The sequence below is a fragment of the Diuraphis noxia genome, unplaced genomic scaffold (assembly GCF_037042655.1).
Source record: "Diuraphis noxia isolate RWA-SAM2 unplaced genomic scaffold, SU_Dnox_SAM2 contig0001, whole genome shotgun sequence".
Classification (NCBI taxonomy): Eukaryota; Metazoa; Arthropoda; class Insecta; order Hemiptera; family Aphididae; genus Diuraphis; species Diuraphis noxia.
Window position 1 is genome coordinate 78,179,901 of NW_028301711.1, and position 17,440 is coordinate 78,197,340.

Below are 17,440 nucleotides of genomic sequence, written 5' to 3' on the forward strand. Positions count from 1 at the left end.
GATATTGTGGTGCTCGTGGGGCGTGATCGGACTGTCACACCTAACGACCACTATTTTTTAGAACGGAAATCAGAAGGTTTTAATTAAAAAGTATATGAACAACGACAAGTTTTAAATATTTCGAATAAATAGTTTTATTGATCGACACGATACGTACACTAGTTTTATATAATCTAAATTGCAACACGCGCGTTATGATCGGGTAGCTTCACAAGTCGTGAGGGTAAAGGCGATGTGCAATTTAGGTAGAACGCGGACGTGTTTGCGTTTCGGTGGCAAAAAACGGAGAGCCTCGTTACGGCGAGCGATGGTGGCTTCGAGCCCGTAACGGCGAAAAAGTTATCGCGCCTTGCGCGCGGTGGGAGGAACGCGTATGAAAAATCGTCGCGGACGACGTTACAAAGAGCATAAATATACAAATAAAATAAGTTAAAATAATTCACGCAGTGAATAATACAAGGAACATAGACAAAAAATACAAGTACAAATAATTCAATGTTAGGAACAAAATGGTAACGACAATAATAAACGGACGCGCTAGCGTAAGTGGTGATAACACGTCGTAATCACCACAATATGAAAATACGTCATTGTAGTGAGTAGGTACAAAGATTATCATAGATAATACCGATATACCTTGTGGTTGAACACTATCGAATTTATTACTTATAGCTTCTGGTCTTTGTAACTGATAAGTATTATTATGACCAGTGCCGCAAACACCTTCGATGGGGTGATCTACAAATGCGAACCCTACTAAATTGGCATTATAAAATAAATTTATGGGCCCAACTTACGTTTACATTAGGTACTTATTGAATTGATCTGAAAAATGTAATATTTTTTACCTTAGGGCATACAAATTCTAATTTTCGCGGTAGATATAACACATTTACACACAAACACCTTCCAAAACACCCCAACTTTGAGGAGTTGTATCTCGTCAACGGATAAACGAAAAAAGAAAATTTAAACGTGATAATTCATAAGAAAAAAAGCCTTACTAAATTATGAAATTTTCAGTATGGGTTGCCATTTGAAAATCAAAAGTTGATGGTGGTTTACCTAATAAATATAAGGGTGAAAAATATTAAATAGTTATATAATTCTAGAACAGCGTAAATCTAAAATTTTGAAAAAAAAAAAATTTGAAAAAAGTGCATACTTTTTGAGATAATGAGTGTTTTACGCTAAATCATTCACCCTGTATAATACTATACTATTAATAAAAAGATTATTATTCTGCAATATTATGTTAATCATTTTGTTATTCATAATAGATAAACTATATTATTTAACTTAATATACAACATTTGTCTTGTTTCATTTACCTTTATATTTCAAATATAAATATCATGATATGAAAATATCAAGTGTCTACAGTCGTTTGGTTTTTAGTTGCAGGTTACATAAAAAAAAATCGATTCTTTTAAAAATCATATATGCGTTAAAATTACCAATTTTTTCACTTTATTTACTATTCAAGATGCTTTCAAAATTTACAAAGAATTTTCAATTTTGATCTCTTAAAAATATCAAATAAATTAACTATTTCTAACAGAAGATATGCTGAACTTAAAAATCAAAACTTTTTTCATACCGTAAATGTGAAAGACAGATAGAAGAAAAACATAATTATAAATATAATGCATTGTTTCACTCCACTCGGAATTTAAAAATGATAAATTAAAATAATTCTCCGGCATGATCGAAACAAGATAATAATCTCAACGCGCTGACCGTCACCTACCGCTCAACGTCCAAGACAACGTTTTTGACTTCCCATTTTATCAAAGATCGCTTACCGGTGAATGTCATAATGGGAAATTTTCTGCCGGAACCTTTTTTTAAGTACGAGTATGTAACTAATTTCGGACTAATTTCTAACTGTACTAAAATTTGGTCGTCTGTTTCTAAAATGTTTACCCCCTTACTGATCTTAAAAAACAAAATCCATTCCCTAGTTTCTCATAAATCTGGTTGCTAAAGTAAAATCTAGTGAAAATCAATTATTGCAGTTTCAAGTGTTTCAACTTTTAAAAAGTTATTTAATTTTTAAATTTCTCATTTTGTATTTAATTTGAATTACATTTCCAAAAGGAAAATTATGAACGTCAAAATATTATGTGAACTTTTCGTATATAAATATAAATATATACGGCATATAGCCATATTATCAAGACCAAATACAGGCAAAGATCGTTCAGTTTCGTGGAGACGGCCAATATGACAGCGGGTGGCCATTGTTGTGAAAACGTATAGGCATGCATTGCTGTAAAACTTAGTTTTGGGTGGTCTCCGGTTCTTGGAAACAACAATCATTTGAAATACACAATTGAGCTCACAGGTCATAAAATTATGCAATGAATGTATTGTCTGTTGAACGGAGACTTACTGGTCGACCAGCTGTCATTCCAGGAGGTTATTTTTAAGAGCCTCAATCAATATTTAATACTGTTTACAATAAAAATAAAAATGATATATAGTATACAAATTTGGCACAGGTTTTTATTTTGCACCTTCGTTGAAATGCGTTTTATTTTTGATATTATTGAATATTTTTTTATTTTTAAACCATGCATATTTGCACCATATTTAGCATAGTATTATTTTTTTTTTAGTGCATATAGTTCTTGTACTAATTAAACAACCGTTCTTTTAACGATTCTCAATTACCTATATTATAGTATATAGTTCCACCGAGGCACTAAATCATATAGATATAATAACAGTTAATAGGTAGGTAATTTTTAATATTTAATATTTGATAAAACAACTATTATTATACGGATATATAGCATTTAATAGGTAGTACTGGTAGTAGTAACACTGCATTTTAATATAAGGTAGATAAAGTTAATTACCTTGGACATACATTTTCAAATGAAGGCATGAAACCAGATACTGATCGTATTAAATCTATTTTCGAGTATTAGGTACCAAAAACTATAAAAGATTTGCAAAGGTTTTTAGGTATGGTTAATTAGGTACGTCGGAAATTTTATTCCTAACCTGGCAATGTTGACTAAGCCACTAAGAGATCTTCTTACAAAGAATAATGAGTTTGTATGGACATCAATACATAATGAGTGTGTAAATAAACTTAAAACATTAATTGCTAGTCCCTCCGTACTTGGAAACTATGATAACACAAAATTCGTGATCATACAGACAGATAGTAGTAAATTTGCCATTGAATGTGTTTTGTTACAAGAAGGCAGACCAGTTTGTTTTAAATCGAAAAGCTTATCTGAAACCGAAATTAACTACGGACAGGTTGATAAGGAATTTCTGTCAGTCTTATTTGCGTGCAAGGTATTTCATCATTATATTTATATATTAGGCGCGTGACAGTTCAAACCGATCACCTTCCTTCCTTTAATTTCGCTAATGAAAAAGAACATAAATGACATTCCGTCTAAAAGGCTTCAATGCATTAAGGTCAAATTATCACGATATGATATTAATCTTATACATGTACCGGAAAAAAAATGTGTATCGCAGATGCATTAAGTCGAGCGTGTATATCGTCTCGAGATAATGACGTCGATGTTTCCGATGTAGTTCATTCAATTAATATGTCTAAAAATATTCGAAATGAGTTTGTACAAGAAACAATTAAAGATGATTTATTAAATCAATTAGTATACGTGTGCAAGAATGGCTGGCCTAAGCATAACAATAAAGTCTCGCGCGAGCTTATACCATATTTTAATATGCGTTACCAAATATTATATGATAACAATTTACTTTTTCTTAATAATCGTGTGTTTGTCCCTATGAAGTTACAGAATAAAATTTTATTTAAACTACACGAAATTCATCTTGGAATTTGTAAGACTAAAATGAGAGCACGTTCCTTGTTTTATTGGAAAGGTTTAGATAAAGATATCGAGGAATATATTGGTAATTGTGCAGTATGTAATAAATTTAGAAGTGAGAATATTAAAGACCCTATGATATGTCAAGAAGTTTCTAATCTACCTTATGAGAAAGTTGCGTGTGATCTTTTGGATCATGGGAAAGATACTTAAGTTAATTATAATAATAATAATAAGTTGATTACTATTCTGGTTGGTTTGAGTTAAATTATTTATCTTCTAAAACCTCAAGTCATATAATTAAAATACTAAAAGTTATTTTTTCGATACGTAGGATTCCAAAGCAACTTGTGGCAAATAATATGCCATTTTATTCTAATGAATTTCAGAATTTTGCGACTGACTAGGAATTTGTTATAACTACGTCAAGCCTTAGATACCCAAAATCTAACGGACTTGCGGTCTGCGGAGAAAGGTTTAAGTATTGCGAAATCAATACTAAAAATATCGGATGAAGGTAAATCTATAATTTGTATCATTATGTATTATTTCACATTTGTAAGCTTAATTTATAATTTGTATTATGTATTATTTCACTTTTGTAAACTTAATCTATAGGTAATCTGTTTTGTTTAGATATAAAAAGGGGGGAGATGTTACAGGGCGTATATCGATTCCGCCGATTTTACATCGATTCCGCCGGCTATTGACTCCGCCGGCTACCGTTTATAATATCTGCATATCGATTCCGCCGGCTATTAATTCCGCCGGCTACCGTTTACAATATTTACACATCGATTCCGCCGGACACTGTTCATCCCCCCTTTGTATATGTATTTTAAAATTTATAGTCTATTTAGTATAATTATGTTAATATATTATTATACAACTATAAATTAAAATATTAGTATTTAATTAATATGTACATTTGAATATATCATATTGTTAATTGTATATAGTATAAATTGTATAAAAATATTACAATTGTACCTATATAGTTCAAAATTAAAGTGTATAACTACTTTTGGTAATATTTGGAAACAGTTAATAAGTGAATTTATAAATTTTATAAATCTATAAATCTATTTTTGATATCGTGCAAAATTAATGTTTTTACAACCATCGGGTTTCTTATAATATTATGCGTGTTGAAAACATTTTATTTCAAACCGTACGTATTGCTATTCAATTTAGACATGTGACCAAATATTATCAAAATTATTTACATTTATACATTTTTATTTTATACCTTCAAAACGTATCAGTAACCTAACCTATCAGTAGCCGGCGGAATCAATATGTAGATTTTATAAACAGTAGCCGGCGGAATTAATAGCCGGCGGAATCAATATGTAGATTTTATAATCAGTAGCCGGCGGAATTAATAGCCGGCGGAATCAATATAAACCTTTTTCCTAAGCAGGTAGTTTCGGCGGAATCGATAATTCCCCGATGTTACATAGCTAATAGCTATGATACCTACCTGCTATACACAATAACTCCGACAATAACTGTTATGCAATTATGATGTATTAACGCGTGTACTGCTATCAGTACTTTATACACAATAATATCGGTATGCTTCTAGCACTCGAGTTTAGAACATGTATTTTTAACCTACACTCCTTATGAGATGCAACACATCATGCTAACAGTGTCGCATTGCACACTATTTTAGGCCGTGGACCAATGCATTGGTCGGCAACTATGGACAGGGATGTTCCAGATATAATCATTGAGCTGGAACAGGAACTCCTCTCTGATTACACCTCGAGAAGACAGCGGACAACGATTGTAACGGAACCATTGAATAATATAATAGTTGCGTCCCGAAAAAATCGGTAGGTAAATAATAATAATAGCGGGAAATCAGTAAATTCCATTGTCTAAATGTTATTTTGTGTATACTTATGTAGATAACTACAACACTAAAAAAATGTGGTTAATGTTTTATTATATTAGGTGTCATTAATATAATGTCGTTAGTATGTCCAAGGTTGATAGACGTATTAAAATAGGTATGTGATTTACGAACATTGGTAATTAATGACGAAATATTTTGATTGAAAACATACTGAGCTAATTAAACCCATATGAGTAACTACCACTTAAAATAGTTAAGCTCTATAGTAGATAATATTCTCTGTACTTCTGTAATTAAATAGATAGAAGTATAAAATAATGAAACCAATAATTACAAACATATTTAGGTGTAGAAAATCAGACACAATTAAAACATAGTAGGTACCTGGTATAAGAAATATTTATCTACCAACATTCCTAAACAATTACATCACAACAAATATACAAAAAGGACACATCACCGCAGTAAGCTATTAACATTCTTCACTGTCTACGTTCTAAATTATGACCATGTTTGGGCATAAAGAAACAACACGATATGGGAAAGACTACACAACACCATTACAATATGACGCAATCGAAAATAATTTCCAAAAAAAAAAAAAAAATAATGTCATATAATTTATCCTCCATAATGTATGACTAAATATTATAATGCACTCCCAAAATGCATATCCCACTCATTTCCAACAAATAACTTTTATTCAAGCAATGAAAATATCATAGATAAAAAAATTATACAAAGAGAGAATTATAATATATTATATGAGCAATAAAGTATTTTAAAAGTGTTTTTAAAAATATAAAAAAAGGTTTTTAAAACATATAATATAGCAATGTTTTGATGGCCGCTTTTCCATAGAAATAAATATGTTTAATTAACATTTTTTTAATGTATTTAAATTATTTTTTGGTCGTTTTTAAATAAACAAAAAAGGTTTTTAATATATTTTTTAAAAACTTTCTAAATGTTTTTTAAACATATGCAGTTTAAAAATGCAGTGTTTTCAGCTTATTATAGGTAGGTACATTATGTTATTTTTTTTTTATACACACCCTATGTGTATAGAATTGCAAGAAATTGTTTACTAAAAAAAAAAAAAATTATTAATTTATAATTTAATAGTATGAAACACACAAAAAAAATTAATTTTAAATAAAATGATAAAGAACCTTTATGGTTATATGCATAATATCAATATGTATACAATTAATACAAAATAAAATAATAATATATATACTTAATAAAATATATATAATGTATACATAGGTAATAGGTATACTATAATAGGGTATACTTTAGTACTACTAAAAGAAAATAACAACTTTTAAGTATAATTATATAATAAAAACTGCAATAACCAAACTTGGATGTAACAAATAACAATAAAAGTATATAATAAAATTTGTATCTATAATGTATACATAGGTATAATTATTTATATAAAAAAACAATTTTTAAGTATGAAATAAAAATAATAATAACTGAACTTGGATGTAACGAATAGGTAACAATTAAACAATTGTAAATAAGACTATACATTAAAAAATGCTGGTTAGGTCAGATAGGCTGGTCAGATGTGGCAAGATCATCATCTATTGCTGCAGTAGTCTAAAGATAATTTAATGGCATTTCTATAATTAATAAATACAATCATATTAAAAAATGTATATTTAATTTAAATCTTATAATAATGTAAATAAAATAACTGAAAATGTATACCTTTTAATTCTGGTTTCGCTCTGAGCCATCCATGGGCTTATGATTTCTATAATACCAGCTTTTGTAGTGGTAGGAAATTTGTGTTATATCGCACCTAATAAAAAAGTATAAAACAATATAATATGACATAAAATAATGTACCTAATACAAAATATGAGATATACACATTTAATTTGGAAACAAGCTTCTTTACAATTTTGAACATTACATTATAAAAGTGTGTGATTTACTACGAGATTTATGAAACATTAATAACTCTATTCAAAATTATTCTTTATTACTGTTAGGGTCGTTCTTACAATATACGGTAGTGTCAGTTAAATCAGTTAATGCTAATAACAGACTGATAACAGATTTTATTACCGGCAGAATTCCGGAGCTTATAAGAGTCCGACAACTTTAACTGGATATTGTAAGAATCAGCCTTAGAAACAGTAGCGGACTAACCCGGTGTGCCACTATTCTATAGCACAGTGGGCCGGTACCTGCTTATACGTTTTGGGCCACAAGCAAAGATATCTATAATTTGATATTTGCACTTTTTTTTATTATCTTTCTATAATATAATATAAATTATTATTATATTGGACGCTTTAAACGGCGGCGGCCGTTTCCCGTTAACACATAGTACAAAATATTAAAATATTAATATAGACTAAATAATAATGTTATTATGACTTATGAGTAGTATACTGTTCGACGTACGTTTACCGCAAAGTAATATAGGTACATTAATTTTAGTGGATATAAATAGTTTTATTTTCAAATTTATTGATTAACCAAGTGATATCAATAATATAACCTAACCTGATTATTATATGTTTTGTGTTCATATCGGAAAAAATAAGAGAATAGTGTTGTTAAATGTTAATTGTCTATTTGTCTGGCGTTGACGTGTTGTATTGTACTGTTGTGGTTACTATTATAATATGCAGAGCCCAATTTAGGAATTTTGGGGCCCGGGTCAAATTTTTTAATGGGGCCCCAAAATTAATTATCTAAATTTTAAATAATCAACTTAAATTATAAATGTAGTCTTTATGCTATATAGATTTGTTATATTCAATTTATTTAAGATTATAAATCAATTATACCATAATAATAATATATTCCTAAATTTAAAACTGAAGATCGACATATATTTATTTATTTGCATTTTTTTATACTAGAACATAAAGTTCATACAATATAATGTATCGTGTATACTACACTTTTATCGCGATCGACCAACAGTCCAATAAAGATCGACTGATTGGTGACGCTTCTTAATTCCAGATTTTGATTTGTAAAAGTTTTTTAACAATTTAGAAAAAAAGTTGACAATACATTTGGTTTTGGTTATTTTCGATTGAATATTTGTAAAGAATTTGGAACGGTCGCGACGTTTAGACGCTGTTTGTAAAACCGTTTTGACGCAGCGTTTGAATGCCGCGTCTAGTGTCGACTAACCGCAAGGTCCGGACGCTGTAAGGAAAACGTACCTTAATTACTTAATAAATATTAATAAAAATGAAACGATGAAATTAAAAATATGAATATAAATAAAGAAATGTAATAAAGTGCTTTTGACCAACTTTATCTTAAAACTTATTAGCTTATGTTATCAATTAGAAAATAATTTATTATAAATTCCATTACGATACCTACGTGACTAACGAAACTACGTAACCAATAATACCATACAATTATTTCAAAATGCCACTTTAATAATTAAATATCAACAGAGGCTCGGGGCCCCAAATAATATCGGTGCCCGGGGCTGCAGCCCCCCTAGCCCCCCCCCCTAAGTTGGGCTCTGATAATATGTCCCCGAACTCCGAAGCGCAATAAATTGAGTAACGAGTATAATAGGTACGATTAATACTCAATACTAAAAAATAAAAATGCATAAAGTCAAAACTAATCGTAAAGGAGGAGCAGAAAAAATTAGAGCTAAACGAATTGCTGAACTAAAAGCAGCAGGAAGTCATCCAAAACAGAAGAAATTACAATTTTGTTCAATTATTACACGAAGTGGTAAGTTTATAAGTTTATTTAATTCAATTTTGTACCTCAAGTCCTTAAGTACCTATTTTAATTTATATTGCATTGGCGTTTTTAGATAATTGTAATGATGATACGTCGGAATTCGAAATAAAAACAAATAATCCTACATTTTCTAGTGTAAGTATTAAAGTATATTATATACCTACCATGTTGAAAAATATAAACTGTAAATTATGAAAAATGTACATAAAGGTATTTAAAAAAAAAAAACTAGGTTTAAACTGTTATTTCAATGTGTGTTGTAGACTATAGAATACATAAATTATATATTCTTATTCAAAATAACTTATATTTCATTTATCATTGCAGGATCCTGTATGTACCAGTACATCCACTGTGCATAGTGCCAATAACTTAAACGCCAATGACAAAAGTTTCGAATTAGTAATAGAATCTGATGGTAATGAAAAAAAAATCCTACATTTTTTACTGTAAGTATAAAGTATATAAACTGTAAATAAAGAAAAATGTACACAAAGGTATAAAAAAAAAAAAACTAGGTTTAAACTGTTATTTCAATATGTGTTGTAGACTATAGAATTCAAAAAACTTATGTTTCTAAATGTTTGATTGCATTAGGTAGAAGATAGTATTACACATTCTAATATCAATATCAATAGTATTATAGATGATGAGACAGGTATTATGAATAGTAGTATTGGAAAAACTGGTTCTGATTTTATTTTGGTTTGTCCATCGACAACTGACAATCCTGTTGTGAGTACATTTGCTTATTGCCATTTTAATTAGATACTTTATACATTAATTTTATATGAGATTTTTTTTTTGTAGAAAAATTATGGTTATACTATATAAATTGATTTAAAATTTCCGACAAATCCTAAAAGTTTAACCGTGGTTCAAAAATTGGAGTTTGTTAATACAATTCACCCTTGTCAACCTAAGTTTTTAGAAAATGTAGCATGGTCTCTTCACAGAATATATAATCGAACAGACCTAAAAGGTAATTTAATACCAAGAAAATGGTTGACTGTACAATGTAAAGGCAATAATTATGTAATCGCTGTGTATTGCACAATTTGCATGGTATTCAGTTCTTCAGCTAGTAATTTTTGTTCTGGATGTACAAATTTCAAAAATATATATGCTACCATTGAATCACATGAAAATAGTCAAGTTCATAGTTAAGCTGTGGAAGCATATATTCTAGCATCCAATAATTACAATATTGAAAATTCTGTAAATAGAAATATGATGAGCTTAAAAAAAAAACAAGCACTTGAACGTATTCATGTTTTAGAGCAAGTTTTTGAAATTGTTAAGCTTTTGGGGAAACAAAATCTCCCTTATAGAGGTTCAGGTTCATCTGAATCTTTATATAATATTAACTGTGAGAATATTAACTATAATAGAGGAAACTTTTTAGAACTCTTAAAGTTTACAGCCAAGCGAGATTCAATTTTAAATGACTATTAATTGACAGTTGCAATTGAAAGCAGTAAAAAGCGCAAAGAAAATATTTCTAATAATTCTAAAGGAAGAGGATCTTTAGTAACTATGCTCTCCAAGAATACAGTCAATAAAGTTATCTTAGCTATATTAGAGTTAATAAGAAGAAAAATTGAAGGTGAATTGGGAGATAAACAATTTAGTATACAGGTATGTTATTTGAAAATTAAATTTTTTCTCTATTTATACAATAGGTACATATTTTAAATATAAAACAAAATAAAACAAAACAAAATAAGGCGTACAAAGTGAATGTTTGACGAAATATGTAGCGATGAATCACCAATAAATCCCAAACAAAAATTTAAGGTTGAAGTGTTCCTGTGTATTATTGATCAACTAAAATCTAGCCTGTCAGAGAGATTTACAAATAATACAAGTTTAATTGCTGACATGCAATATCTTCTACCAAAACATTTTAAGGATTTGAATTCAGATGATTTTCCAGAATCAGCGTTACAAAAATTGTCTACTATGTCATCAGTAGACCATCCATTGTTAATTGCTGAATTAAAACATTTTGCAAGTATTTACAATAGTGTTATACAACCGCTAAACAAATCTAATCGTATAATATATGACAGCATTGATGACAATAGCCATGAAGAAGATGATGGGATTAAAGATAATTTATATGAACTTCCCACAGATATCAGGACTGGTAAAATAAAAAAACAATTTAGGTAGGTTGTAACATATAAACCTAGGTATATAAACAAGTATAACTGAAAACTTAATAGGAAATTCATTTTTTTTTAGGATGTCACAAGTCTATGAAAGAAAATAATAATGGACATAATCGTGATTCTTGTCTCTTGTGTGTTCACAAACTAATTTATTCACTTAATATGCATTCTCCTTTATACGCTAATCTTTTTACTGCCATAGAATTTGTATTAACACTATCTATGAGTCAAGTAAATTGCGAGCGTGTTTTTAGTAAATTGAAAATAATTAAAAATCGTTTACGTTCTTCTCTTGGAAATGAACCCTTGGAAGCATTTCTCCTTATGACAGTCGAAAAAGAAATTTTAGACGAAATTGATTTTGAAGACATACTTGAAATAGTAAAGAGTTCATCACCGTTATTGTCTAAGCTGTTATCAAAATATTAAATATTAAAATTTATATTAACTGCACCTAAGTACCTATAATGCTATAAAATATCATTACTTTTATTTTGTTTAATTATGTTTTATGTTATATCAAATTTATCACATTGATTATATTATTATGCATTTATGTTGTTTTCATTATTATGTATACAAGATTTTAGCAAGAGTTATGTTGATGACAATATTAACCATTTAGATATTGTACAACAACATATAATATAATATATTATAAAAACCATTAACATATTCATAACATTCAGTAATTATTGTTTTGTATAAAAGATAATTTGGGCGTTGGTCCACAAAATTTATATAGGCCCGTAATCACAATATGAGTAAATATTTTAATTTTTAATTTTTTTTTTTTTTTTTGGGGGGGGGGAGGGGGTGAGACTTGTAATAATAGGGATGCTAATGAACTTGGAATAGTGGGCCGGACCCTTCCCAGTCCGCCCCTGCTTAGAAAATTAACAATGTTGTGTGTAATTCAAGGATGTGAAACTTCTTAACAAATATTAAAATTGTAAATAATAAAATATAGTTGATATGAATATTGCCTACTATTATTATAACTTTGTGAATTGGACTTGCTTCAAGACTTTTTTTATTTTTTTTGCCCCATCCAACTATAATCTGCTATAAATTCATCCAAAAACATTATTCTCATTGTCGATGTTGTCATTTTAGATAAACTCTTTATCCCACCATTGGTAAATGCAATTGTGGACACCTATTAAGTTAATTGTACATTATTAATACATGGTCTAAAACATATTTTAAAATACAGAAAATATAATTTTATTAAAGGATATCACAAATTCACAACACTAACTTTTTTTTTTTGATTTTAAGTTTATTTGTGTATTATTGTAGCTAAAATAATTACAATGTTTTAGTAAAAATCCAAAGTTGAAAAAATTATTATTTATCAAGATAATGAGTTGATAGATTCAGAGATTTTGGCGCTATATATAGAGCCTATGGGTGCGAAGATAAACACAATGTTTTTTAATAACTTACAATAGTATTTAATAATTTTGTTCTTCATAAGCCTAAATATATCTATGTGCTTAAAATATTATATATATTAATTGGTATACAAATTATATAAGTACTTGTTTTTAGTATAGTGATGTTCTTCAATATAGATAGGAATAATGAAATTATATTACTTAGGAGAGAATTTTTATTTAGGAACTATATATATATATATATATATATATATAATATAAACTAACCTTGGCTTATTAATTTAAAAGAATTTAGGTATTTACTATAATATTAAATCAAAATGTGTTATATAATTTAACTAACACATAACATATTATTATGCATTAGTTAAAACTTTCATAAATAAAAAAAAAAAATATTAATTTAACTACTAGCTACCTTAAACATTTCATAATCACCAGTTTATGGAAATATTCAATATCTTCAAGTTTGTTTTCTAACATTTTAAGACCATCTTCACTTTTTATTGGAAATACTACAATGTCCATTTTATAATTAGATACTACTACAGGTTTTTTATCATCGGTTGTATCCTTATTATCAATGAGATGATGTTTAATATAAGAAACAGTATTTCTTAATTTCATAATATCGGCTTCAATAATGGTACAATTAAAATTAATAACTTTAAAAATAATCAGTAAATAATTTAAGATTTTTAACTCACCAGAAATGAAACACAGGTCTGATGAAGAGCATCGGTGTTCGTTCTTACTATAACGTGTACCTATTAAAGGATATACAGGCTTAGAAATCTTACCACTATCGACTGGAGTACTTATAAGAGCACTAGAAATTGAGCTTGAAGTAGAAGGTGACAATGTTGATATTTAATTATATGTCCTCTTTGTAGCAGATTTCAACAATATAGGTGGAGGAGTAGGAAACTGACGATCAATGTTGGTTGGTCGTAAACTGGCTTGTGGTTCTAGGACTTCAGTAGAACTGGTCAGAGGATGTAGATCATTTTTATCCAGAGCAATATCCTCATTGCTACTACTAATTTCAAAAAGTAGCCTTGAAGAAGTTGTTTTATTTCGGCAACCTTTAACTATCATTTCAAATTCTGACTCTAAATTTGACTCACTTTGTTTTTATTTGCTTTAATCATCATTTTGTATCCTCTTTCATAATCACCTATATAAGAATAAATCAATTTTGATATATGTAAGTATTTTTTTCAAATATTATATGATATAGGTTAATAATAACTTGTTGTGGCATAAAAATAGCACTATAAAAAGTTGCCAATGATAATTTGTAATTAATTGCACATTGCAGTAATAAGAAAACAATTTAATTGATTATTAACACAACAAATGTCTTACTAAATTAATTATAAAATATTAAACTCACTAATATCTCGTTCAATAATAACCATACTGAACACTTCCCAATCCTCTTTCCAATCGGTGTTCTCTTTTGCCAACTTTTTTATAGTACTTACACGAGCAACAGGGTATAAGCAGTGTCTATCATTTACAATTAATTTTATCGGTACCACATCATAGTATGTTATCTCATCAGTATTAATAATTTTGATTAATGACCACATTATTGCATAGGTATTATCTAAAACTAAGTTGGATAAAATAAGTTTTAAAAAATATATTATTTTTTACCTACAAAAGTGTCATACCCAGGGGTATATTTTTTCTATTTTATTCTCTGCCTCAATTCATAAGCAAACATAAACAACCTTAAACTTAAAATAAAAAATAGATAGGTAACTGAATACATAATCATTAAATTTACATCATTCAGCATTTAAGTTTGAAATTAAATTAACAAATATTTTACATGCTTTAGAAGTAATATTCTCCATCTTATTGTTCAGAAATCTAACACTTATAACCTAATATTAAAAGTACAAAATATACTTATCCCAATAAATAATCTTTACATTTACAATAGGTATTTAACATAGATGAACTAAAGGTAAGACAATATATGACTGATTTTTGTATGGAAAATATATATATTTTAAGCAAATTTCTGAAACTGGCCACATTTTTAAGATGGATAAATGTTGAACAACATAAATTCCAAGTGATGAGCTATTACACGGCACTGAATAGTAATCTTATTGTGATATAAATTTTTTACCAATGACAACTTCAGTTTTTAGTGACTTTGAATAAGCAAAGTTGTTCACCATTATAATATCACCATTTTTTGACCCACAGCAATTATCAGGTTTTGTTATTCTTAATTGAAAGTGTTGAAACATATGAATCTTGTACCTATTGTGGTCCACAACAATTTGCTAGAAGAGGACCATCACAGTGAATATTTGATATTTTTGATAATGATGATTGCCGAGGAGTTTCAAAATAGTTTTCCAATAAAAAACATTCACCTAATCGATTACAAATTTGTTCAGCTGATTTATTATACCCTCGCACCATTGATTTAATTTTTTGCAAATAATTTTCAAATTGAAATGCAGATATTGTTTCTAAAGTAAAATTTGATGTTATTCCTGAATAGTTATCAGAGTCATCTACTATATGAATTAAACCGTGGAAATTATGAGTGATATAGTCTTTACTATACAGATGAATAAAGTCTTCAACAAAATACCGTAGTAATGATCTGGCATAATTACATATCCACTATCTTTACACATTGTAGGTGACAATAATATAGTCACTGCAAAATTAAGAGTTGAAAAGTTCTCATATTTTTTACTAATAAAAACAGATTTTAAGACAACTAGTCCTAGATATAGCAAAAATGTTCGAAATTCAGTAGCTTTCCAACGAAGTAAATGTTTCAGTTCTCTTGGCTTCTTCTTAATTTCAATAGGTACACATGAACATTCAACTAATAATGATGATAATCTAAGACAGAGTTGGCTAGACAATTTGTGAGGAACATTTCCTGAACTCAATGTTAAAATCATAGTACGAGTTACTCCTAAATAAACAAGGTGCATTATATCTAAAACAAACGAGTTGTTAAAATGCAGTCCTGGGAATTTTGTAAGTAACGTTTCAGTTTTTCTAAATTCTGTATCTGACCAATTATGAAAATCTTCATTTGTTCTTAGTACACAATCAAGATCTGTAAATACTCTACGATTGTTACTCGATTCATCTTTAACAACACACCTTGTACATGAGTTATACCCACTAAAAGACTTTATACCAAGAATGTCTGCCTTTGCAGGGGCATCACAACAGAAAGCAACAACTAACTTTTACTGGAATTGTTTTTCCACTTTGATGTAAAATACCATTCTCTGATAAATAATTGACTTCATTAACAAATTCTTCTAGGTAACAATCGATATCATGAGGTTTACCTTTACCAAACTATAAACCAATTGGGAACACATTATTTTGTAGTTAATTTATATCTGATAATATCCCAAATAAAATTGGTATCACTTGTTTGTATGTTTGAACTTTTAACAATAATTGGAATACCATCTATAGTGATTATTAGTTTGAAACTATGAATTAAATCTTGAAAAGTTCCAGAAATAATTCTTTTAAGTTGTTTTTCAAGTCCTATATGGATATATTTTCCAGGAAAAACTATTTTTGAACAAAATTTAGTCTTGGATGTTTTCAATAATGCCCTAGAATCACTTGGTAAAGCAGAGGTTAAAGCAGGACTCTTGAATTTCAGAATCATCAACAAGGAGGGGGAATAGTTCATTTTGGGAACTCCTGGCCTATAGCCTATAACGTACCTTTTTCACCACATACAAGTGTGTGGTTTTACCAATCCCCTCCTCTTCACTACTTTTTCAATCTATAATAACTTTATATATTTAGGCGAGAGCTGCGTCAGGACTCAGGATTACACCATACTACGAATGATCACAATTCATTTTAACTGCAGTGTTCGTCCAATATTATTGTTACTCTTCTAGTCTTCTACCAGATAAATCGAACTATCTACTATATCCTACACGGACATTGTACCTCTAATAAGGTATGTTTTACTTATATACTATCAACAGACTACTTATTGGTCTTATTGTTAGGTAATTTTAATGGTAAAATTTAATATAAAATTAATCAAGATAGGTACATATTGAATAAATATTTTTATTTATTGAGTTTTATAGTTAAATATCTTATATTGTTGTATGTAAATATTTTTCACAAACAAAACATATAATATATTTATTTAGAAATAAAGATTTACATTCAATTAGTATGTACTTATGTAAATTCCGATGGAAAATTACAGTTAAATTAGTTTTCAATTTTTAAATAACGTTAAATAATTTTATCTGAAGTCTAACCTAACCTAACTTAAAATAAATAGAATGCAGTAGAAATATATTTCTTATATTCGTCGAATAAATTAACCTACCAACGGCCTAAAAATTATACAAGTATGAATAATAGGTACCTATCAACATAGGCTTTCAT

At 28.5% G+C, this 17,440-nt stretch overlaps 2 pseudogenes; both read right to left on the reverse strand.

The window, feature by feature from the left end:
* Positions 1 to 7,245: 7,245 nt before the first annotated feature.
* LOC149061883 (uncharacterized) lies at positions 7,246 to 14,604 on the reverse strand (annotated as a pseudogene).
* Positions 14,605 to 14,967: 363 nt separating this feature from the next.
* LOC149061884 (uncharacterized) lies at positions 14,968 to 16,715 on the reverse strand (annotated as a pseudogene).
* Positions 16,716 to 17,440: the final 725 nt, after the last annotated feature.